At 42.0% G+C, this 25,935-nt stretch overlaps 1 long non-coding RNA gene across 1 annotated transcript in view; it reads left to right on the top strand.

Moving 5' to 3' along the window:
- Window positions 1-20,686, top strand: part of LOC148935435 (uncharacterized) — an 88,226-nt gene extending 67,540 nt beyond the window's left edge. The window contains exon 3 of the long non-coding RNA XR_016140481.1: window positions 20,648-20,686. This is a non-coding gene — a long non-coding RNA (uncharacterized LOC148935435). The remainder of the gene's footprint in view (window positions 1-20,647) is intronic.
- The last annotated feature ends 5,249 nt before the right edge of the window (window positions 20,687-25,935 follow it).

The following is a 25,935-nucleotide window of genomic DNA, read 5'->3' as shown; positions in this document are numbered from 1 at the left end:
TTGATCGTCTCATGCCATTATCGTCTCCGTAGAGAACTATTCTCAAAGAGTGCATGCTTTCATAGCGCATGTTTTTCACAAGAATCTCTGAAATTCCCCAAGGAGACACATTCTCGCGTAATGATTCTATATAGTATATCCGTGCGAATTTTCATTTCCGAATATTAAAGAACAACGTTTTGCGAAGAGGTAAAATCGTCATGAAGTGCGGCAGATTTCATTATCGCACTCTTCCGATATGTATCGACTTTATGTCCAAAGTTTCACGCCGTATGAATTCCAAACTTTGTTAACGGAAATTAGAATAATTAAATGGGAATCGTAGCGAAAGAGATAGCAGTTAGTAGCAATATGGCTGGCTTATCTCGTTGAGAAATACGAAACGCGAAACAAATATTATTAGAGTCGTTAGATACACTAGAAATTATCAATAATTTTTCTAAAAGTTCTAAATTTTCCCGAAAAATTTCAATTGCACAAAAATATATAAAATGAGTGACGTAAAAAAATCTCAACGCAAAAATTCTTTAATAAATACAAATACACTCGGATAAATACAAATACATCATTATATGATCACAAAATATTATTATTTCGATTTTAAAATATCTCGTTTGGCAAAGTCAGTTATTTCGTTCATCGGAAGGGCGTGGTAATCAAAAGAACGTGGCAATCCGAACAGCTGCGTCGATATTAACGAGATCAAGAGCGGTCGAAATGAAATTCTCGTATCGTCGAACGAGGTTTTCGACGGGTTGGAGAACGCTTCCAACACAAACAAGTCGAATATTTGGGCAACCTACGAACATATTAGCAAACTCCTTTGCCTGCCGACTCTCACGAGGGACAATGGAAAGCACCCGAAGGCGGGGACGCGTACTAAGCTCCGAGTACATTCTAATAAAGCCACTCGTCCTCTCGCTCTCTGAATAATGTTCTCCATGCTGGTTGAATCCACGTCGGAGCCGGCACGTGCACGTAACGATAAGATTCGCCGGTTAGAAGCGCCCGTGGATACTTCTCGTGTCGTGGATACATACCGCAAATATGACGAATGACTCGAATCAAATTTACGATTTTAATAAAACTCGTATATCCGAAGCGAGACAGGTCAGCTGGACACAATTTCAATTCAAATTTTAATAGTGGTGTGTACTAAAAAATCCAAGCGATAGAACCATAAAATATTCTATCCGCAGATGAGTTTTATTTTATTATTTTATTTTATTATTGTTAGGATCAGTCGGAAACTTTTTAATTGAATAAACAGCAGGAAAGAAAGGATCAGGCTCAGTCACAAAATATTTGTTTTTATATCTTCCGTCATATTTACGTGGCGAGCTTGAACGAAAGAACATACATTTCGTCCGAATGCGAATAGAAGAGTAACTTCGTGAAAACTTCGCTTTTGTTACTTTTTTTTTTTTTTTTTTTTTTTGCGAAAATCACTCTTTGTTAGATCCGTCAGCATGCATCGAGCGCTAAGTACATACGTTTGCAATAACTTTGCGAGAAGTCGAGATTACTTATAACCTCGCTCGAGTTTTCATCTCGTAGATTCTCTCCTCCTGTAGCTGCGCATCGACAATTGCATCGATTACCGACCCATAAAGGCTGCGCTTAAAAGGCGGACGCATCGCGAGGACGCTCGTCTCTCTCGGTGCATCCCATTCTCATTTCATCGTCTAACGTTCTCGTCCCTGACACTTTTGTTCCCCAAATAACGCCACGTTATCGTTACATTTACAGCCTCGTATACGATGGAACAATGGACCGGATCTCTATGCATGCACCGCCTTTTCTCTGTCGAGGCGAAGCAACGGTCGCTTCAAATCCATGCCAGGTACGCGCCTTTTGATGGCGCGAGATAATTTCCCAAGGAATCATCGATATCTGCGCGTGCCTTAAATGCCGATACGCTTCGAAATGGTCTCCTGGCTTTCAAACATGAGCTACAATGGCGAATCGCTTTGTCCTGTGTCATTAGCAAATGCAAGAGCATCTCGGATGCATATTGAATGTGTTGTTTAACCAGAAATAAAGATTTCTAGATTGTCAACGTCCAGAATGTCTACATCCTTCTACATTGTTCACAATAATTTGTTTTAAGACATTTTAATAAGACATTTTGGACTAGATTGGAATACCGATTGGAATATTAATTGAACTAAAATCAGAAGACCAAATTGGAAAAGTAAAATATAAATGTTTGTAAAATAGGTGACAATATATTTATTTAATTCTTGCTTTGTTATTGTCTTATAATTTATTTAGCATTAATCAATTAATCATAATTATAGTTCAATTCGCTCTTTTCATTTTTCAGTTTCTAATTCTGAAGGTGACAGAATGAGCTTAAGAGACATTGATAAAATCTCTGTCACTGCGAAAAATAGAGATAGAAATTGATTTCGAAAATAGCTTTCTCATAGAATTCTTGCAAAAATATATGAGGTAACTCGAATAGCATTATTCATATGTACATACACATACACACATACGTAGGTATGCACGTATATAATCCACTAAGTGTACTAAAATTTAGTAAATGGAATGACTGTATTTCTAATCGATATATATATTCTGCACATGTTCCGCTCTCTAGCGGCGACTATTCCGGGCGTATGACCGAAAGTCTAAGAAACGCGCATGGAGCTCGACAAGATCGATATTTTGCACAGCGGAGCTTAGCTCGAGGGGGCAGCCGTGGTAATTCAATCGGAAGTCTGTAATCCAGGAATCGGAAGCTTTGAAAGGAACCTGGCAGGTTACTCGGAGATCCAGGACACTCACATCAGCGGGTATCCTCGTTAGGCATTCCGTGCGTCGATTCGTACTAATCTGCATCCTTCTCTACTCGATTCGTCGTTAGTCGTTACTCCTGGTGACATTCTCGGTTGCGGATGTCTGCCGGTGGATTGTTGGTTCCGCCTTTGTCGTAATACAAGTCGAAAGCTTCGCTATTCGTATTTGCGGAAAGTGGTGAGAACGGAATAGAATCGAGACTGAATTCGACGGGTAATTTCTCGTCGTCGTCTTGATTAAAGGACGAACTTTTAATATGGATAAATGCTGCCGCATCAATTGGGAGAGTCTCACTTAAAGTGTTGTTAACGTACAGCTCGTAAAGGCAATTGGGTATTATTCGGTTACGATACTAACATGAGTTCTCGAGAACATTAGGATAGTTTCCTGACTAGACTGTAACTACCTCAAGGATATAATCGGTAGTCTCTTGAAATTGATACTTCAGTCAACCTGAAGAGTTTATCGATAGTTTGCGAGCCCTTGCGTAAGAAAGGTCCTCATTAAGGTCAAGTATGTTGCACGTCATTTAGGATATCTTCCAGAACACTCGTCTTTATTTCGTACTATACAGTCCATAATTTATTGTCTCCCTCTACTAAGCTTATTAAGCAATACTCGAACGCTACCCAGACTCACAAAGTGGTTACTCGTAATCTTTATTGACATCACGTAATTCAACGGAGATTTCGCGCAGGCTGATATAAAAATAGACTTGTCGAATTGCAAGCTCGGGAACCGAACTGGGTATCGATTCCAGAAATCCATTAAACACTTCAGCGACGTCGCATAAACGGCCAATCGCTTTCCGGTGCACGTAATATCATTTCATATCGCACGGCACAATGTGCTTTCCGCACGCCGCACACATCAAGCCATCAGACTATTGCTGCAGACTAAACTGTAAATGACTTATCCAAACATCTCAAAGCTCTCCGGACTAATCAGAAACTCCCTATCGGATCGATGTAATGTCGAGATAACCAACGAACCTTGCATATCGACTGGCTCGAACGGATGCGCCAGCCGGGCCGTGGTTGGCGCGATTACTTCGTGACTCGGTCAGTGCGAAACTCGGGATACGTGGACCTCCACACCCCTGGAAGTCTCTCAGGTTCATAATAATGGCGGCTGCCGTTGGGGAGCCAGTGGCGCGAGGACGACGCAGGATGCGTCGTCGTAATGTGTACCGCTCATTAGCAAGTGTTTCAACTTTCGTCAAGTTTCGCTACCTCGGCTTTTGTGTGTGCACGCTCGCTCGTCTTAGTTCCAACGGTCTAACTACTCTCTATCTTTCCCGCCAACTGCACATGACGACCGCTTGTACGCGGTTGTTGCATCGTTATAAGCGCTAGAGTTCGGTCGAACTGCTGAAGGAGGCCATGCCGCGTTATTGGGGCTCGTAAAGCACGCGAGCCCACAAGCTTCGCGCCGGGTAAGTAGTAACGGTAAACTATGATTAGTAACAGCGCAATTTTTATCGATATACATCGACGTTCTTGATCGACGTTCAGATCTATTTTTACGATATCCTTGCTAAATATTTTCTATCAAATATTAATTTTTTAGCATTCAGCATAATTTCGTTATTCCCATAAAAAAAAAAATTCTCAAAAATCATGAATGCTTTTTAAGCACCGCGCTTGCCGACTTTTCCAAAGAATTTTATGAAATCTCATCAGTCACCATTCTTTTTAGTCAATTTCTCGATTGACGTGTTAGGATAGTTCGATCATGGTACGATTTAATCGTCGCGAAATGGCGTTGTCGTACCATCGAAAAATCGGCACACATAGCCGTGCATCCGTGGTCAATCTACACGCCGAAAAAAAAAAAAAAAAGTGCAAGCGAGCGTGTGTGAGGCAAGAGAGAGACGCGACGCGGGGAAGAGAATGCGCGTTTGCCATTCCCGGCAATTCGTGCGTCGCCGAGCCTACAATCCCTGGAGCATTCATTTCGAAGCTTTCGCCCGAAATCGCGCGCATTTTTGTTTTAATTCACGACATCATCGCTACACGATTCAGTGTTTATATTACCTCACATCCTATCCTGGAGGCGCGGTGCTTACACGCGGTGCAAACGCCATACGCGCTGCTATACTCGCGGCAATACGTGCGTGCGTGCGTGCGTGCGTGCGTGCGTATGCGGGAGGAACTACGCGGACTGTTTGCACAGTTGCCAACAAACATTGTAATCCGGTAACACTCCAACTGCGAGGATTGTCCGCGACCATAGTCGGGACGAGGGGTGAAAAGCGAGAGAAACGGACACAACATGCGTTATACGCGGCGCAGAGCGTACGGCGGACGCGACGCACACAGGTATGAAACACGACGGGGGGGATAAGAATTGATAGACATGCCACGTGATACTCTTTCCATCGAATGTCAGACAATTTATGAGCGTGGAACTCGTACTCGGAAGTTTGAAAGCCCGTAAATTCGGAAAATTTGCGCGAAGGTAAAATATCGCCGTAAGTCGAACGCTGCAGTCGCTTTTTTAGTTGCGATTAGGAAGGAATGCAAACAGATCGAGTACGGACAATTTCGTTGTCTTCAAATGACGCCAACGCGTACTTATTGATGACAAAAGAGATAGATTAATAAATTGATATTAAGACGTGCGCGTATCGAAGGATAGTAAATCACTATACGGATAACAATGGACTAATTTTCTGGTCGCCGGATCGAGAGGACAAGAGATAGAGGATAGGTCGCGTCGTACTTGGCATTATTCATTGACTGCACGATGAAGGAACGTTGAATGGGGCAAAGTAGGTGGCGAGCGCTGATGGGGCGGGAAAGGAATTACAAGCAAGTTAATCTGGTAGCGGGGTCTACGGGTCGGGCATAGCGTGGCACTCGGCGAGAGATGTTTCACTTCTAGTTTCGTCCAAGCGTTAAGGGTCTGAATTGGTCGATTCGTCGCGAAGGGCGGCTGCTCGACTGCAGATAGGGGCGCGTACTCGCTAGAAGTTGAAGTGTGAACTTGCATCCTCGCTTGAAACTCGACGGAACTTGCTTGCTAGCGTAGAATGACGCTCGTAGAAATGCATTAAACGCATTGCGGCTCGGAGGGGACGGAAACTTGAAGTTTAGAAACGACGAACAACGTCGCGGAAATCATTGGAAACGTCGTATCATGGAAATCACGTAAATCATAATTTAAACGGGCGCAGAAAAGCGGATATTTATGTCTTATGTTATTTGCAAGTTCAGTTCTGGAAAATGTCTTTTCTTCCTTTTTGCGTTTCTGGAAAGGCAAAAGATGTTCCCAATTTTCTAAATAGCGAGTTCTAGGAAACACGAAAACAATCCGTGTCTACAATCATTCGGTATACGCGATATATTAAAATGATAGAAAAAGGCGCAGATGATTCTTCTTAATTTAGCAGTCGTGGCATTTCGACATGAACACGAAGGAATTAAGTTCCAGTCTCCGGGAATCTATTACGTCGCACGGAACATTCGAAAAGGGAGGCATTTCTTGGAATCCACGGAGTCTGATTATTCTCGCCTCAAGACGGAAACGAGATCGTAGTCTCTCCCCGGATCACTCCTGAACGACATTTTTTACGATCCTTCACGGAAGGGGCCGATTGTGGAATAGAATCAAGTCCTTAACAAATCCACGAATGGGACGAGGGGAGAGAGATTGTCCGAGCCCGTCATTACATACAACGGCAGAGTTCCAGCGACACGCTGACGTAACGACGTCATCAACGACGTTTAGAACGTACACGGAACGTCGTCGCCGGGACGAACGGCGGGGGATTTTAGAGTGCGGTTTCCAGTTCCCTTGGATCAGGGGAGAGCTGACTAGCCTGCCGCGTAAAACGAATAGCCCATCGTAATCGCGGCCCCTAAACGCCTGACATTTGTTATCTTTAAACCAGTTGCGCGGAAAGGAGCAGGGCCTCGGGGATGACGGCGGAGTGAAGTACGCTTGGGCCGGGACCGGAAGGGGAAAAGGGACCGGTAAGATAGATTAGCGGGATGATTAGCGACAGCTAATGGGGCTCGGTGTTACGTGGTTGGCTCACCTACTAACACGAGCTTCGTCTAGATCCGTGAGGTCGGATTGCGAGGTGACAGTTAATTTTTATTCTACTCACGGGAACAAGAAAATCATCGCTAGACATTGTATAGCGGTAAAGAGGAGGGATCTAACCGAGGGCAGAGAACAAAGAAGGGTCGACACCCATACATGATAAGTGAATGACAAGTTAGAGACGCATGTACTATCTCGCTCGTTCAGAATTTTCTTCTTGTCATAGTCGCTATCTCATTCTGTTCTTTCTTCTTCCTTTTGTTCATTTTTCATTAAGGTTACTATGCTAATGCGGACATGACGCTCTTAAAGAAGTTCCTTTCTAGTAATTGATAGTCATTTTCAGGATACGACGACAAAATCGAGACTTTGCTCGCTCGTATCATTGTGCTAAACGTATCGTCCCGTCCTATTGACAGGCCTCTATCTCGATTTGAACCTCAAACGCATGCGGTTCCCCGTCAATGATGACCTACTTCCTTATCGCGTCTGCGTCTTATCGGGTATTCGGCGTCTTCCGTGGCGTTAACCGGGACTCGCGCGTTGACAAGTTCGCTATCAACAGCAGGCGTCGGGAGATCACGAATCCCTCGTCGTGTAGCTTGCAGCCATACACGTATTATCGAGTGCCGGTACGAGGCGTGCTTGCGTCGGGCTTGCATCGATAATTAGTTTGCTGGAGATTTCCGCCTAATTTATGTCCACGCCAGACCGTGGCCCCCTCCGTCCCTCCCTTCCCCCCATTGCCCACCACCAATTCCGCAGTGTCGAAACACGTCAGAGAACAAGGCGAGTATCGCACGCTCTGTTGTACGTGCATCGAAGCGTACATTGTAAGTTACAGCGCATCTCTCGGCGCTGAACCTTGAGAATTGTTGGTGATAAAGGTGATAAAAGTTATAATTTATTTCGACGTGTTATTTAAAAATATTATTAGCATCGTTATCTCTCGAATAACGAAACAAGGTATTTAACCACAAAGATAGAACTTCTATATAAATGCTATATAAATGCTAATGATGAAAAAAGTGCTCGATCTATGTATCTTCTCTTCTCTTTGAAAAATTCTATCATATTTCCTACATTTCCACAGTTTCAATTAATCATACGAAGCGCTTACATGCATACGGTCATACGAGCGAACGGGGATAGTGCATTTTCCAGCGGGTAGTCCCTCGTTATCTCGTAATATGTTTATATCCTTTTACCCTTTCTACGATGCCACAGACCGTCATTAGAGATGCGCTCTGCGAGCAAGGAGAACCCTGGTATCTCCTCGCTCCTCCGTCCCTAGATCGGAGTTCTGAAAGCCTCGTTTCCCCCGTGGAACATCCAGATTATGGGTTTATTATAAAAGCCATATCCACGTCGCACTTTACCCAGCTGGGTCGTTTCAACGGGATCTGACCTGCGACACGTCCGCTACAACATGTCGCACTGGCAATGGCGTTCTCTATGAGTTTTCTTACATACAACTTGCCAGATGGTCGCCATCATAAACGAATCAACACCGCATAATTTTATTCACGGGTCTCTCTCTATCGTCTTTATTCCAAATCATCTTTTTCTTTTAAATAAATTGAAGGATTTAAGAGTTTTTTGTTTAAAATAAAGAAGACGCATTATGTGATCTCGGTACGATTAGATGGATAACTTTGGTAACTTTTTCGCGTTGGTTTTTTTTTTAAAGATACGAGATAAATGAAACTAAGAGAATAAGGAAAAAGTAAATCGACTGCGAGATAGATAAACCCCCTGCACTTAACTTAATGAACATTTAAAATGGTATTCGTGCGCTTATGTTGTGTAGAGGCTTCGGTCCGCTTGTTTAACCGAGCCGCATTGTAATTAATTTTGTCGCAATGCGAACGTGCGATGCGATCTAGTACGGCTGATCGGTCGAAGGGTGTAACTATTAAATTGGTATTTCATCCAGTTACACGATTGCGGGCAGCCCCTGTTCTGTAATTAACGAACTTTGATATTGACCGATATACCACGAGCAACGTATCGACCGTTGCACGACAAGCGGAATCTGTGCGATCTGCATAAAATCAAGTAATCCAATAAAACATATTCCACCATTGTTGTTTAGGATGCATTAAAAAAATTTGATGATAAGAAAATTTGAACATAAACCAGTGTTCGTGCATTTATATTATTTTATATTTATTTTATACTATTTTATACTATTTTATATTTATATTAATATTCGCGATTCTTATTTGGTTTTGAAAAATCAGACGTGTTTATAAAAAATCAATAAAAAATCTAGAAAGAGAAACGCTATTTTTATAACTTTCATATACATTGCAAATATGTATCTTATAAGTCTGTTAATTTTTTATTGAAGCATTGAAATATTATACCATCTTCTATTCTTAGTCTTTCGACTGATTATTTATCGCCTCACTTAGAATAGTAAGAAATTGATAGAGCGATTTATAAAAACGTTCACGGCGGTTGTTGGGTCAATAATTATTGCCAGAATTACTCACGGAAATAAGATAGGGCGAAGCAGAATAATGCCGTATGGCAAGAGGTAAATTTTATATATATATATATACGTACATATAAATTTATATAAAAGATGAGACAGAGAAGAGAGAAACCAGGTCAGTAAACAAAAGAACAAAGTGCTCGTTGATTTTGGTATAAGCGAAAAAATAAATTGGACGACATTCGCCAAGGCTGATTCTCGAAAATCAAGGGAGGAACGCGAGTAAGTGGCGACAATGACCATTTATGTCCCTTTTCTTTCTCACTAGTTCCTTTTGGTGACGCTTTTGCTTGCTCATCTGAAGAAAAGATATGGAAACGAAAGGTGGGAAGAGTCGATAACGCAAAAATAGTTTAGCTCAGGGTACGTAATTCCATTGAATTCATATCTGCATATTTTTCATGTACAGGGACATATTTAATTTAATGTAATTATAACAAACAAAATTAACAATTCGACTGATTACATTTTTGCTGAATGTTTTAATTGCTCGCAACATTTTATCGAAAATCTTACTCAAAAAGTTTATTATACTAACATCCTGTATACTATTTCGTTCGGTTGCATTCTCAAATATCGGCCTTCCTCCGAAACCCGTGTTCCATCATCGTCTCAAAGGATTCTTGTCCCCAAGAGAGAAAGCTAGGGGCGCAAATGAATTCATTAATATACTTCCGGGCGCATCTCTGAGTCTCTTCTTCGCTCATTGGACCAGTCGTTGATATAACCCTTCTTCTCTTTCTTCCCCGCTGTGCTTCCGGAGCTTCGATTGGATTTTATAGAGCGGCTGTTAATTATTCTCCTACAACCCTCTTTCCGCTACCACGTTCCTCGTAACCTCCGCACCTTAGAAATATTAATTTCTCAATTTCCTCTGAATCACGGTACTCTCTTCGTCGGAACCAGTCTTAATTGCCGCGATTAAATTAGACATCGACGGCTCGGATAAGAGTAGAAAAGGAAGAAACCCAAGAACTCAGCAAGAACGTAACGAGTGACTTGCCTAAAAATTAGACCGATTGAGTTTGTGGTAGATTGTCATCGAATTGATGTTAGAGGTAGCTAATTTGAGAATTACTATTTACGTTCATTAATAATATTAATAATATTATTGTACGCAATAAGGAAGAGACAGAGATCTGTATAAAATATGACAATTTGATATTACTTAAGTACGATAAAAATATATATAATTTATCATAATATTTTATAACAATTAAAATTGAAAAAATACTAATATCAAAAATAGTGCAATGTTCGTGAGAAATGAGCATAAGTTATTCTCAGGCTTGACTTTTGAATCCTTCGCAAAACTATTTGAGTGATATAAAAAAATCGATTGTTCCGAACGAGTGGGGTCACTAAGCGAATTTAAATCATTTCGCAGTATATTCTTGTCGCATTTATACGTTCGCACACGTATCGAACTTACTTTTTCACCCTTACAAACGTTACCGTGTTATCTGCGAAAAGGCGACCTCGCCAGTAGCTTCGGGGTTTTCCTGTGGCGGGAGCTGCAAAAATCCGATTAGCGGAGAGCACCTCGAGCGTGGTGGTTATAAGGGATGTGTGCACATCCGGGCCGGAAAGGGCGGGTGCGTATTAGATGGCTAGAATGGATGTGATATAATTCACCCGGCCTCCCCAACGCGTCCTCGGCGCGATTTCCGAACTTTAGACCGTACGTAAACCGCGAACGCGCGCGCGAGACCAGCAAAGGTGTACAATTAATTTATACAAACGTTGGAAGCATGCCTTCGCTTCTGAAACGTTTCCTTTATTTTCTCACGTACGCGCGACATCGGCGGTCGCTTTTTCCGCTTTCTCTATCTGCGACCACTTCTGGGCGCACGTTTACTTCTGCAGGTGACGATCGATAGCGCCCCTATCAGACAGCGTGTGAGAGTCTTGCATCGTTTGCCATAATGGCTATGGGATCGATAAAATGGCATACCGCTGGATATTGGTGGCTTAATAATTAACATTAATGGGATGGGATCTCACGCGATGCAGAAAACTTTCTCGTCGATATCCAAATTGCGCGCGCAGTAAATCGATAATATTTTATCCATAAACCTAAAAATAGCATTACGTAAACCGCGTAACTTCTCGATTATAAAATGATATAAAGTTAGAAGTGTGTTAGTAGAAATTATATAATCGATCGATGCGACGTCGTTAATGTAATTGTAAAGTAATTTTAAACGTTTTACATTTATTTCTCTTCCATTTTAAGAAAAAAAGGGATAATAATGGAAGCTCCTCTTTTCTTTTATAAGAAAAAAAAAAAACAAACGCGATTTTTCGGTTCTTAAATAGGGAATCTGAAAATAGGATGTGAAAATAGAAAATTGGAGACGTTCAATTTCGTTTGATATTGATTGTTTCTATTTTCCTTTTCAACGGGGAATCTGTTCAGAGGCTAAATAACGTTATCGCAGAGCAGTTGATGACGGTCACGAGTGCAGTCTGTCTTTGTATGAATGCGCTGCATAAAGAGAGTAGTTACCGTTACAAACGTAACTTGCTCTCGTTTCACGATTACTTCCTTTTGATTACCACTTACTGTCTCTTTGATCACGCTTAGAGACTGGTCTACAAATAGCGCGCTGCCACCAACGCGTGGATTTTCCATTCTTTAGCTCTCAGTACGTTGCAATAAATATGAGCCAATAATCAAGCTGGCATCTTTTAACATTATAATGACGATTGCACGTTGCGATGAGTTTTATCGACGAATCTCGAATACTCGTGATTCAAGCGAACTTGGCAACACATATCACACGAGAGATACATCTCCGTCTTTATCGCTCGCGTATTCTCAGTTACGGTCGAACTACGGCCAAGTTCTGCGAGATCGTTATTGCGAGGTAATGAATGAGATTTAAGAATCGCGTGTGATGGCAGCTGCAGTTTCCGCTTTTCCATTTTTCATTTTTCACGTTTCATTATCGCAAGACATAAAAGATCGGGTCCGGGATGGGAATGATTGAAAGACACGCGACCGATTTCATTCACGTTCGGTTATCTTCTCTTATTCCCACCGGCCGCCTAAGGGGGAAGCGGACGCCGGTCCACCGCGACAGGAATACGAAGAAAACGGCGTTCTCGGATGACGAAAGTTATGCGAGGGGAATGAGAATCCTGCCGTGGTATTAGCTAGGGAATTTTCTATTTCAGATTCCGCGAATCCATTTTATCTTAAACTTCGTAATTCCATACCGCCCGCTGCCCTTCCCCCGTTCACCTTCCAGGCACGAAGGAATTTACCCTCGCGACTTTTCTACCCCGCTGGGTATTCCCTGCCCTCGACCTGCCTCCGCCGGTCGTCTTCGTTTCTCACAGCGGGGGGGGGGGGAGGAGGGACGGAGCAGGGAGAGGGAAGGGTGGATGGACGTTTTTATATTTTCCCGAGCGGGCAGCGAGAGCGGACGCTGCGCCGCCGCCAACCCGGATTTTCCGCCCCCGTGATATTGGACAGCAAAAGTTAAAATCGGTATATTCTCGTGCACGCGCGAGCGAAGTAAAACGGCTGCTCGTTTATCTCACGTTTTTAAATCGCGCTTGGCGGAAATACTACTACGGAGTTAAAGTGCCGCGAGACAAGATAATCGATCGAGAACCTTTCTGGCATTCATGCGCCATCGATTAATATCAATTTCGATGGACACATCCGTTTCAGCGGTTTCAAACAAGTCCTTTTAATGCAACACATATTGCATAATATAATATATTGACTGGTACGCGTATAATTCATACGGCATGACTCCAGAGATTAGTCTACACTCGCTGCAGCATATAGTGCCAAAAGTATAGAAAAATATCACTTATTAAATTTGCCAAAACTTTGAACTTAATATTTAAACGCTATTATTTTTTTTTTTTAACAATGAAATCGAGACATAAATGTATAATTCGAGATACGAGAGAAATAAAATTTTTTTAGGTCAAACGAAGATTGATCCTACAAGTGGAATATATATATATATATATATATATTTAATATTATATTTGTCAAATCCATCTCCTCTAGTTTAAAATAAAAAAGAAGCCCCATATATATATATATATATATATATATATATATATGTATATATATATATATATATATATATATATATATATGGGGCTTCTTTTTTATTTTAAACTAGAGGAGATGGATTTGACAAATATAATATTAAATTAAATGGTTAAAAGTGAACTTACATGTGCATATGTATATAAGTCACAGAAAGACAATATGCACTCGTTCAGCAGTGCAAGGTTGGCTCGCCACGGAATTCGGTACTCTAGGAATGCAAGTGTAAACGTACGGCCTGCATCCCCGGCGGAATAACTGCGGCGCCGCAGCGGGAAGAAAAGGGACGCAGATAGGCGCAGGTAAAAAAAGAACGTACGAACGCTTCGAGAAGCGTGAAATCGCTATTATCATGCCGCCATCCGATGACGACAACGAGAGGTGACGCGTTGGTAGCGCGTGGTTTCCGGTTTACGGTGGGTGTACATGAGGTAATATCAAAGTGCACAAACGGACGGATATGCGAGAACGTACCTGAATTTACACTGAGATGCTACGCAAACACGCTGAAACAGGCTATTAGTCTGTACATTTGCCGGCACCGTCGCCGAGAATTGATAGATAACAGATGCGATCGCGCGGCGCGTGATACGGAAACGCGCGCGCGCACGCGCACGTGACGCAGCATTGTTTTAATGTAAATATTGGTAACGTTTCATTAATGTTGCGCGGTATCGCGTAAATGCATTGGTTTCTCAGTCTTCCTCAATTGTTTACACTGTCGAAAGTTTCCCTTCCTTCCACGTGGTGTACGTTACGTCGAATGTTAGCTTAGGGAGTTCTTAATACTTCCCTCTACGACGCGAAGAAACAAAATTAAATCACTTTAAATATCGAGACACAACAAGGAATGCGTATCTCCTTAGTTGCGTAATAATGTTATAATAGTTCCCCGTTGCTGTTCCAAAGAGCAGCTTCGCATCCCTTAGGGGGATCCTTCAAGATCTCAAGTTTCGGCAACATCCACGTTGGGAAATACGTTGGGACTGCCTTAGGTAGTCCATAAACACGGCCGACGTAATGGTCGCTGTATTTACCCTCTCATAGCGATGAGATTAATAACGTGGCTGATGCATATACAACGATGATATATATACACATGTGACTTTATCATTGTTATATTATATGATTCTAGTAACTCGGACAGATTTATGTATTGCCTATTACACCGGATAATGAGCTGTCCCCGATTCTTATGCCGGTATATATATTAATGTTCGTTATCATAATGAATATGTTAACAGCAAAAAGTTCATAGCGCTTCAATCTCATAGATTAATAGGAGGAGATGGTGCTGGTTGTTGTAAAATATCCATCAAGTTCGGAAAATTCCACTATTCGACATTATTCGCATCCTGCATTTATTAATATAATTAATAAATAATCTGCGTATATATATATATATATATATATATCACGAATGATTAAAACAGTAAACGGCAGCTAAATATATGCGCATATTAAAATCATTCATATAAATATTGTCATGAATAATGTAATAATATAATAATTTTCTCCAATCTCGCTTGGCAATTTTTATACGCGAAGCGCGCATTTTTATATTCCTAAAACTAACTAAGTCCGTGTTACCTGTCTCTCTCTCTGCTCCTAGAAGGACCCTCTTTACGTACCCTCCGTGCTTGTGCACACTTTGGACGTATGAGCGTTGAGTAATGGCCACATTAGACTCCGTAGTTGTTAAATTTTCGCGACGCGTGCTGTCGCATCTTTCTGAACAATTACATAATACGCTCGTACGTGTAAGGGCAAGCTCGCTGTAGGGTAACACGCGTCTTACCCTAAGTCAGGTCACGGCGAATCCCGCGTTAATACTACAGCCGGCAGCAACGCTCGACTTTTGCGGAAATTAATTTCCGCCACCGCGTTGTCAAATTTTCACGGAGATGTTACATGCGTATGGGAGTTGGTGGCTGCTATGTTCTTTCCGCTGTGATCTACCAGCGTGCACCGGATTGCTTGTTACATAGCGTTACTCTTATGTAACCTATACTACTACAGACTGTTGCCTCTCTTGAGAAACAAAGTTTATTCGGTTTTTGCGGAAAACCACTCGCGAGAAGACGATGTGCGATGTATGTAATATATACATAATATGCCATGACCACAATAAGATTAATTCAAAGTCGTAAAAATGCAATAAGCGCCGTAAAATTTTATTTCGCAAGAAAAATGAGAATCAAAAATGTGAGGCTGAAAATTATTCTAGCAAGTATAAGTTACTCATCGCTTAATATTTGCATTTTGCGCTCTAAAATCTTGTTTCTTTGGAAAATTTTGTCGCTTATGAATTAACAATTATGAATTGATGCATTTGTTAAATTTTTCTTCTTTTATTTATTTTTTTTGATAATGATAACGATTATTCGATCAATGAAATTTTAATGTTTTATATGATGATTCGTCATTACCATGTCGCAACTTGTTATCGGTCGCCATGTAATGTAAACGAACCTTAATTTACTCGCAAACGCATGCGGAAACATCCTCTCGTTGTGAAGTCCGTAGATGCAGGAGGCATGGCACGGGAATAAACGAGAGGGTGGTGTCATCATCCTCGGTGTGTACAAGACTCGGCAGCGGCCCCGACAGAATCCTCCCCCTAACTTCCACCTCCGACAACGTAATTGAATCACGCTACGGACCGCCGAGGCGTAAAACGTGGATTAAATACGATGCACACGTAGTATCCGAATCCCCGTTCCGGGGGAGGAGGGGTTGCGCCGACTTGCAACGAGAGGATGATGTCGCTGTTGAATGTTGTGTCTGATATACATTGGAAACTCCGAAATACATCGGTATTTCGATGGATATCTGAATGATTGGTTCGTAGCCGCTAATTTGCACACCCTTGCGACCCTTTTGAGGATTAATCCGTGTCCGGGATTTGTCGATCGAACTAGTCAGATCGGTTGCCTTCGCACGGATCTCGGTTGAGTTCGTTGCGAAATTTGCAGCGGACAAACGAGAACGCGGGCACGGCCGAGGGATCGGATTTAGATTTTCGCATCCGAAATCTATTTATAACGTAAACGGAGCCGTTTTTAGGCCTCGGTGTTCCCCGATTGCACGCGACTGTTCTTGTCTTTCAGAGAGACGCTGTTCGCGATTACGTGACACCGTGTGCGATCGCGCGACGCGTTTTCGGCTTGACAGACTGAAACGGTGCAATTTTTCTCGAGAGATATCGGGGACTTATCGTCAATTGTCGCCGTTCAGTTTCGCGATACGTGTCTCATCCTGTTTCTTTGCTTTTCGGACGCTTCAATTTTGTTAAACCACATCGTATCTTGGCGAAAGCGAAGGATAACGGTGATTGTAGAAAGGAAGCCGATAAGAAATTATGGACGCGAGAGATAGAGAGCACGACGGCGAGGGCAAGGAAATCTTGATAAAAGGATAGAATCCAAGTTCAGTTGTGCAAATCGAATCGCTCTTTTACTACATTTCAGCTTCAACGTTTCTCTTTGTGACACTCGACGTGACACACTCAGGAGTTTTATTTTTATTTTTCCGATTTGCTTCAAGTGCTCTTTGCTTAGATACATTTATTTCAATTGATTTTTAAAATTATAATTGTATAATTCTGAAATAGCTAAAATACGATATATAACAGAAAGTTACGATTTAATTCTTGAATTTTTAAATTTATTCAGCAATTAATAATAATACATATAATTTTTTTACATGTTTATACATTTCGTTTTATAAATTTTATAACATTAAACATTACGGGTATTCACTACGCGCGCGCTATTTATTTTCTTTTTTTATTTTTATTTATTTTTCTTTTTCGCTTTTATTTATTTTCGCGATATTTATTTCCGTTTTACTGCCATACTTTTGTCATAATTTTATCATCATAGTTTTGAGAAGGATATAACATAGTTTTAAAAAGATTTATTGATTGACTATTATCTCGATTATTATAACCGTGGCATCAGGATGTCTTCACCTGAGGAGGTTTGCAAAATTTATGAATGTCAGTACTATTTTTGGAAAACTTCAAGGGTGAAAGAAAAGCCATCAATCTCTCGGAGACCCAGTTTCGCCCCTGCGGTACGGGTCGCCGGAGCGACTCGAGGACGAGAATCTCTCCGTCCGATGCCGTTTATGAGCGAACTGTTTTCAAACTGTTTTGTAAGAAAGATAAATAGGCGCTTTTGATAAAACTCGCCTGACACACCCGGGCCCGAAGCATTGAATTTCATTATCGTACGAGTCCTGATTTATCGCCCCCGCCCGTCTTACTCCCACACGACTCGATCCTTTCGCGCCCCTCGCGCGGCAGCCCCCTCGACGACCCATTTCGCGAAATGCGACAACAAATCGCGGCTGGTTTGCGTATCCGAATATCTCGAAGAATCCACGCGATCGGCGGTCGGAAGCGTCGATTCCATTCCCAGCGATAAAGATCATCGTTTTCGAGAAATGGTGTTGCATTTTTCAGGCTGCGGTCACCGGGCTTTTCGGATTTCCGTCGCACTTTTTTTTGTTTCCAAAATTTCAAACCGCGGCCGACCGTCAGATGCAATCGCCAAGAGAGTCGGGGTGCATTCACGCGCGTTGAATAATCAAACGAAAAAATTGGCTCGCCGTAAATGTCCATAGGATATACTCATCGCCATCCTCCCAGCGTGAAACTTCCCCTCTTCCCCGCGACCCTCTCTCCCCCCATTCTCCGCATCTTCCGACGTTCTCTCATGGCCTGTCATAAAACTTTCATAACTTTCGGTATTTCCACGAGCGGCCTTTTGCCAGTCCGCTCATGCGAGTCGTTGGATACGGTCCCTCTTCCCGTCGTTTCCCTTAAGTAAGGGATGGGAGGATGAACGAGACGTGTCAGGGATAAAAATATCTCGCGAGGTTAACTCCCGAGGCACACCGGCTTCGACCTAATCGTAATTTGAATGCTTCTTACGCTCATCCATCGCGTATTCATCGAAATTGATTTTTAACTAGCGTCGTCCGAAAATAAAAATTTTCGAAAGTGTCTGAATATTCAATCTTGCTAGAAATATAATCTGCAAACGGTTTAATTATAAGTTTGATAAATAACTATTATTCTGTATATATATATATATATATATATATATATATGCGAAATATCATTTTTATTAAAATTGAGTGTAAATGTGATACTGCCTATTTACGATTTCCAGTATCAGGTTCTTTTGCCAATATTTATTTCTGCCGCGAGGAGGGAAGAGAGAGAGAGAGAGAGAGAGAGAGAGAGAGAGAGAGAGAGAGAGAGAGAGAGAGAGAGAGAGAGAGAGAGAGAGAGAGAGAGAGAGAAGGCGCTGGATGAACGTGTTATCTGGGATGTGCGAATCGTCACCGGCAGAGTGGTTCATAAATTCGCAAATAGCTGCTAACAATTCGTACCATTCAACGCGACAACGCAGCGTACCGGTAATCATTTCAAATGCACCGGCTGCATCGGTCGGGTGCACCGTTCGATTGCGTCCGGGCAAACATTCCGGGCTAAGCGATCGTCACACCAAACTCAACAATAACATTCCGATCAGCGGCAATGCCAAAAATGTCGGCTTTTGTATTACGCTCGAAATACCTTAAATCACGATGCTCGCCCGGCGCACATTACCGGAATATTAAAAATATATCACTGAGGTACGACCGAGTTCAAATATGCCGATGGAAAATATTTCCCCATATTGATTAATATACTCGTTGCATTTTTCGCGCGAGGGCAAACATCGAAGAGTGGAAACGCGTACTGTTTCGCGAGTTCTCGAAACGGACGAAAGGTGACCCATACCGAACAAAGCGCAAAGTTGGATCGAATGGCCGTGGTATATGGTTTCTGTCGTTACTGTTGCAACTGCCGTAATACCTCTTGCAGCAGTAGCCGTCATTCTTGCAGCCCATTAAATAACTTCGTGTCTCGAATATCGAAATTGAGCTACGGAACGAGCGGACGGAACGATCGTTCCGATCGCGTGCGCTACACAGTGAGAAACCATAGCTCACACTTGGTCGTCGATGGTTAGCGATATTTGTTTTTTTTGCAGTTTCCGGCGATAAATCGAAATATATGTAACTTCATATCAGAGAGCTCTTTTTCAAAGAGCTTCGTATATAAGTTTTTAAGTTCCTTTATTAAGCTTCTTTTGTTCACATTGTAGACATTATGGCCATTTAAATAACGCTAATAATTTCATATTTCGGAGATAGAAAGGAAACGCACGTGATAAATTAAATCGTCACGAACTTTTTTGCTCGAGTAATATTTCAGAATTTTCACTTCTCCGCATGCGCTCTCATCTATTTTCATTTCATTATCAAGCCGAAATGAATGGCGCCATTGTTAAATCGAGTTCTCGCTGATTGCGAAAATACAGAGAGCGGTTAATAACTCTGAAAGATCTCGTTTCCTTGAATTAATTTCGAACCGGCGTGTGCCACTTACTTCTATAAAACTGGCTCTTTACGTGCGAATAATGTACAAAAGAAAAACACGCCGGGCCGTCCACGGCTTAATTAGCGCTTTTCTTATTTTGTGACATAGCTCTTAATTTCGAGGGATAATATCTCCAGTCGATTTTTAAAGTGTGTATTTAAGCACGGCGCGGTTTTACAGAATTACGCCATTTCGTAATTTAACGTTGCGATTGACCGCCGTGCCGTATCTCGAACATGTTTCCTTCGGTTTCGTATTACCGCGAATGGAAATTCAATTCGACTCGTGATTACGTGGCTGGTCATTGGACGAGATAACTTAAAAGTTATCCGGTACTAACCGCAAGATGAGGAGCGACGGGTTGCAATCGGATAGTTGGCGATTTACTGTAGTAATTACCAAAATTACTGCACCGCATAATGACGGTAATTATCGCCGTAATTCACGGTAATTGCCGCAGCAATTACTGGGCTGAAATCCTGAAGACCGAACGGAAAGGCCGGCAGGTGGTTGCGTCGGTGATGATCGCCTTTCCTCCCTTTCCGCCTGGATTTCGTCCCGCCTCCGCCTATTGATTCTAATGGAAGAAAATAGGTGGGAAAGGATATTATCGCTCTTATTGCCAAGGTCAACCTCAAACATATGTTACTTCTATATCGAAATCCCATACTCGGTTTCGCATTGCGATCAACATCTTTTATGGAAGTTTGAACGATTAAAGTTCTCTCGATTCCGATCTCACAATGTTTTAACTACTACTATTATTTTATTGCAGGTCTAAATCGCGAGGAAGGATTGGTGCTTTTGGCGTACGGTGAGTTACTACACATTAATTTACGCGTATAATAGCGAGAACTCGGAGAGACTGTCGTTCTTGAACTTCGATGCATTTCTCGTGTTTCCGAATCTGACGGGTAATCGATAGAGAACCAAGAATCATCCTCTTGATAGCCTTGAGATAGAGATTGCGATGTTCAGACGCGACACGTCCTGGTCTCCTGCGTATCGAAATCCGCCGTTTCTTTTCTCTTCCTAATGACTCGCGAAAAATTTCAATGCATCTCAGCGGCTCGCCTTTTCATGTCGAATAATAAATGACGGCGTTGGAAGGCTAGGCATGACAGTTAACGAGACATCGAACGAGCGAACGCTAGGTGAGCTATCTAAATATATTGGTTACTTCTGACAACCGGAAAGATTTTGTATTCGCCATCTCTTGAAAAATATCTTCTCAATATCGCGCAAAACTGCACGATGCCCAAAATCTGACACGATCCGCCAAAATTACAAAAGATTGTACATAAAAGACATTATGCTTTTTCTCATTCATTATAGTCAAATTTCCAGATATTTCAACAAAATTACTTTTTCCATGTATAAATTTAGATTTAACAATTATGAAATTATTGGAATTGTAACTTTACTTGTTAAGCTATTCTTTCCACAATTCATATATTTTTTTTATCACGTAGATATATGATGTCACATATAAATCATAAAATATAAGAAACTATTCGATTTGTTTTCTTTGCATGCTGCATGTCAAACGATCACGTGCAGGACATGGATACGTAGATCCGCGAAATGGAGACCGATAGTGCAATTTATCTCATTTCTGAAGACTAGGGTGGATCTACCTATGGAGAGTGGGAGCTATGTGGGATGGGATGGCGACCGCTACCATCGACGACATATTTGTGAGCCATTGGCGTCTTCCTACGAGACGGATCGTCGTCCTGGGATCACGCCACCGGATAGTATCCACAAACTTGCCTTTCTGCCTGTATCGATTTTCAAGTTAATAAAATTTGTATAGGTGCAAAAGTAGCGAGAGAGCCTAATGGCCGACCGTTTCTCTGTTCTCGCGCGAACTTTTTAAATATCCTGTATCCTCATGCACGAGCCGCGTATGAATTTGGATCAGCGGTTAATTTTTCGGCTTCATCTCGGCAGCGAATGAATAGCGATTCGACGTTATTTTATTAGCGGCCGACGATGGTACGAGAATTCCAGCAACGAAGTCGCGACTTGGAAGGTTTAATGAAAGCCATTGTTAGCCCCTTTTCAACCTCAAGCTCAAAAATTCTGCGCGTGGATTTCGCAACTGCTTGAATTTAAATCAGAGAGTAACTCTCTCTAGGAACGAACTCGTTGCTATTAGTTGCGTGTTCTTTTGCCAATTAGGCGCGGATTTATATATCATTGAATACTCCGTTTATACCCATAAAAACTCCATTTCATTTATATAAATTTGTACCGTGTGTATAAATAAAATCCGCGAACTTTACCGCGTTTTATAAAATCCGCGAACTTTACCGCGGTTAAATTGTTACGCAATTTCGATCGCTTAATTGAACGTGAATGATTTGTCTGAATCCACGATATTTTTGCCGGCCATCCGGAGAAGGGGGAGGGAGGTGTTACATTTCCCGTGACTGTCGTATAAACGTAATAATCCGATCGCGTCGCGTCGTCACGGCGAATTATTGTCCGCCGCGACATACGAAATTCATTCGGACAATTCGCCCGGCTTTTTATTACGGTCGCGAGTTATTATTCTCATTTCGCGAAGAGCGGAAAAACGCCGTCCCGCGAGGTAGTCGAGACCGACGAGTCGGCGTTTAATCGTCGCGCTATATCTGAACGAGAAAGGATCGCTCGCGTTATCATTTCGCAACCATCCATCGTTTTTATCTTCCTCGAAGATTGCGGTACGTGGCACGCGCGTGACGTCGGAGCTCGCGGGTTTTTGCTCACGCACGTACACGCGCGGTGACGTACGAGGTCGTGCGGTTTTCCATTAACTCGAGTGCCGCGGCAGCGTCGGCTTTTCACCACTGGATTATCTTCGCGCCATCCGTACCGAGAAAATCTGTCGCGTTCCCCAGGACGAGCGAGTGAAACCGGGTTATTACGCGAGAGCTAATGGCTCTGCACGCTAAACATGAAAACAATGGCTTAAGCAGTCTATGGTGATGATAAACAGAAATTACCTCTCCTCTGTTGAAAAATTCAATCGGTGTTCCGGTCTCGTTTCTCTTTTTCCGGATGTATCCTCGAGCGTATCGAGTATTCACGCAGTGAGGTAAGAGGTATTCATCGGTTGCGCCGGGCGTTTCGCAAAATAAATTACGAAGAGATTCCTTCGGACGTGATCCTGCCCGGTTTAAAAATGGATGACGCGAATGGATGATTGAATTCTTCTCTAATTGCGCTTTCTTCCTTTACGTGCACGAGATAAACATTGTTATTCTAGCAACGCAAACGTGTAACGATCGCCAATTAAATTAATAAGGTTCCGCATGCGGTACGGTAAGATGATATAGCTGCTGCGGGATTAACTGAGAATAATTCCAGTAGTATCTCTGTAAAGATACTATTATTTCATGAAGAAGCAAGGTGGAAAAGGTAAAAGATCAAATTACGCGTCGCGGTTTTTTTTTTAGGGAGCTCGTAAAACTTTTACCTCGAATTCCGATGAGTATGCGCACATTAGAGAACAGTTCGCACGTTTATTATCTTTATTTTCTCATTTGCGAGGTTACGTCTTTTCCCTCGCTTGCGTTTCAATGACGGAGTTATTAAATTCCTTTCAATAGTTCGCTTTTTCGCGTGAATGAACATCATTCATTGAAGATTTATTCTGCTCTTTCATGGAGATGCACTGTTGCACGTTTATCGATTCCCAACAATAGAGCGGACTGAACTCATTCGAGTTTCATAGATTTAAAGTAATAACTCGAAATACACATAATAGCGCTATTTATAAATATATTACATTTATGCGCTTTGTAAATAATGTAAACAATACCGCGGAACTATCCATTTGCGCAGACAAGATGCACGCAGATGTACATCATACGGAGCCATTTTTTACACGGCAACGTCGGGAAAATTGTTCGGCGGAATTCTTTATACAAAATATTGCTCAATAGATCGGGCGCCTGTAATGCCAGAAATAACCATAAGAGTTGACAAATGGTGGCAACCGCAATTTATCAATATCAAGAGTGGACAAACTTTTATCGGGCTTGTTGGTGCGTTCGATCGCGTTCGACGAATAAATGCCGAAAATGTCGCGCTGCGAATACGATTCGAAATGTGCTTTGCTAGAGGACTTTGCGCGAATGGAAACGGAAACTTTTCTCGAGTGATTCGTGAAAGGGGGTTCGTAAATGACGCGGTACAACCTCGGGAGGTTACGGCGGGTGGCGGCGTGCAACGTATGCCGTATAGAAACGTGTCAAAAGTAATGATCGGCGTCTGTCAAACGGCGACGGTGTCGAACGTTGCGCGTTGAAACGAATAGACTGAATAAACGACGACTAGCATCTGTCCCGTGATTTTAAGTATCGCTTGCATTCAAGTGTGTGTGTGTGTTCGTGTGTATGTGGTGTGTGTATGTGTGTGTGTTCGTGTGTATGTGGTGTGTGTGTGTGTGTGTGTGTGTGTGTGTGTGTGTGTGTGTGTGTGTGTGTGTGTGTGTGTGTGTGTGTGGGTGGGTGGGTGGGTGGGTGGGTGGGTGTGTGTGTGTGTGTGTGTGTGTGGTGTGTGTGCGTACTTTCTCGACAATACACCATCTATATTGCCGCCATTGCGTCTCTGCATGATTTTATCGAGAAGCGAAAAATAAGTATTTTCAATTCGACGATATCAATCGTTGAAACGGAAGAGATTTCACTTTTATAGAATTTTTCTCCTCCATGGATGTTACGTCACTATAGCTTGACGGAATAACGGAAGCAATTCACGTACCCGCACATTTATTGTACAAGATATCACTTTGATTCACGACTCGTCTATATTCGTCGTCAATTAAAAGTTCCGAGACAGGGAAGAATGATATATTGTTAGTAACATATATTGTTAATCTCGTGCACGATTTGTCGAGTAAAATTTTGAATCATTCTGAAGATTTGCATTATTTCCAATATTTTTCGAGTTTGCATTGCATAACAAAATAACAATATATAACAATAACAATACTACTATAGTAACAATAATATGCTAATGTTTAATAATTGACTTTAGTACTTGTCTTATAGTAGGATACAAATCAAGAAGTAGTCATAGATGATAATGTTAATGATATCATTGATGATCGCGTGATTAACGAGCGAAATGAGCGCCATAATGATGACTGAGAGGATTGGCGGTAATGGTGCAATAACTACCATACGTGACATAGTCGGTGAGATTACATGTTTCTCAATACAAGTGCCGTCAATTTGATGCGATCTATCGCGACATTTTAGCAGAACTTTTATGATCGTACCGCAATTATTAATTAATAAAGCCAATCGCATTATTATAAAATTGCAACGCACAAACCAACTGGGAAATATTCTTTCGATATAGATCCATGATAAACCATCGTATTAATGTAATTTGCCTCTTTATAGGATAATTATTACAAAAATGTGTTTACACATTCATCTCGCATTTAGGAAAAATTATAATTTCGTTATAAAATATCATTTCGATACCAATTGGTTCCGTCTATGCATTTCAATGCATTTCAAAATTTGTTATCCTTATCTATCGCCGAGATTACGGATTTCCTTGGTACGTCTGAGTCGTACACTGACTTGCGACTATTCGATATCTTGGCAAGTACGCGAGTGAAACTTTCACGTGGCGGGAGAGAACGATTGATTGGCTGCTCTCAAACGTCTCGCGTGTGTTTGCGAATTTCGCGCATACCAAGTAATCTTGGTGTGAGTTCTACCGGAAGGAAGCGCCTTGTCCCCGAAGGCATGGAGCACCCGGTTTTCAATTAAGGTCTGATTACAGTAAATACGCCAACGTGACGAGAGCAATGCCGGCGTGTCTCGGCAGCTCCGAGAGGAAGCCGTTTGAAACGAGAGGATTGTCGAGAGAGAGAGAGAGAGAGAGAGAGAGAGAGAGAGAGAGGGGGGGGATATAGTCGCATGATACGCTCGTGCCTAGTTTATTTCGCATGCTTATTCGCGTTTCTGCTCGGCACATCTGAACGTGGCATTGGTGCACTTATGTTTAATATGTGCAATTATGTTTAATCGAACGAGCGATTTAAGCGTCCTT

Source organism: Pogonomyrmex barbatus, unplaced genomic scaffold (assembly GCF_055798465.1).
Source record: "Pogonomyrmex barbatus isolate J1 unplaced genomic scaffold, ASM5579846v1 scaffold5, whole genome shotgun sequence".
Classification (NCBI taxonomy): domain Eukaryota; kingdom Metazoa; phylum Arthropoda; class Insecta; order Hymenoptera; family Formicidae; genus Pogonomyrmex; species Pogonomyrmex barbatus.
Note: the sequence above shows the minus strand (reverse complement) of the source record. Positions and strands in the feature narration are given on the sequence as shown.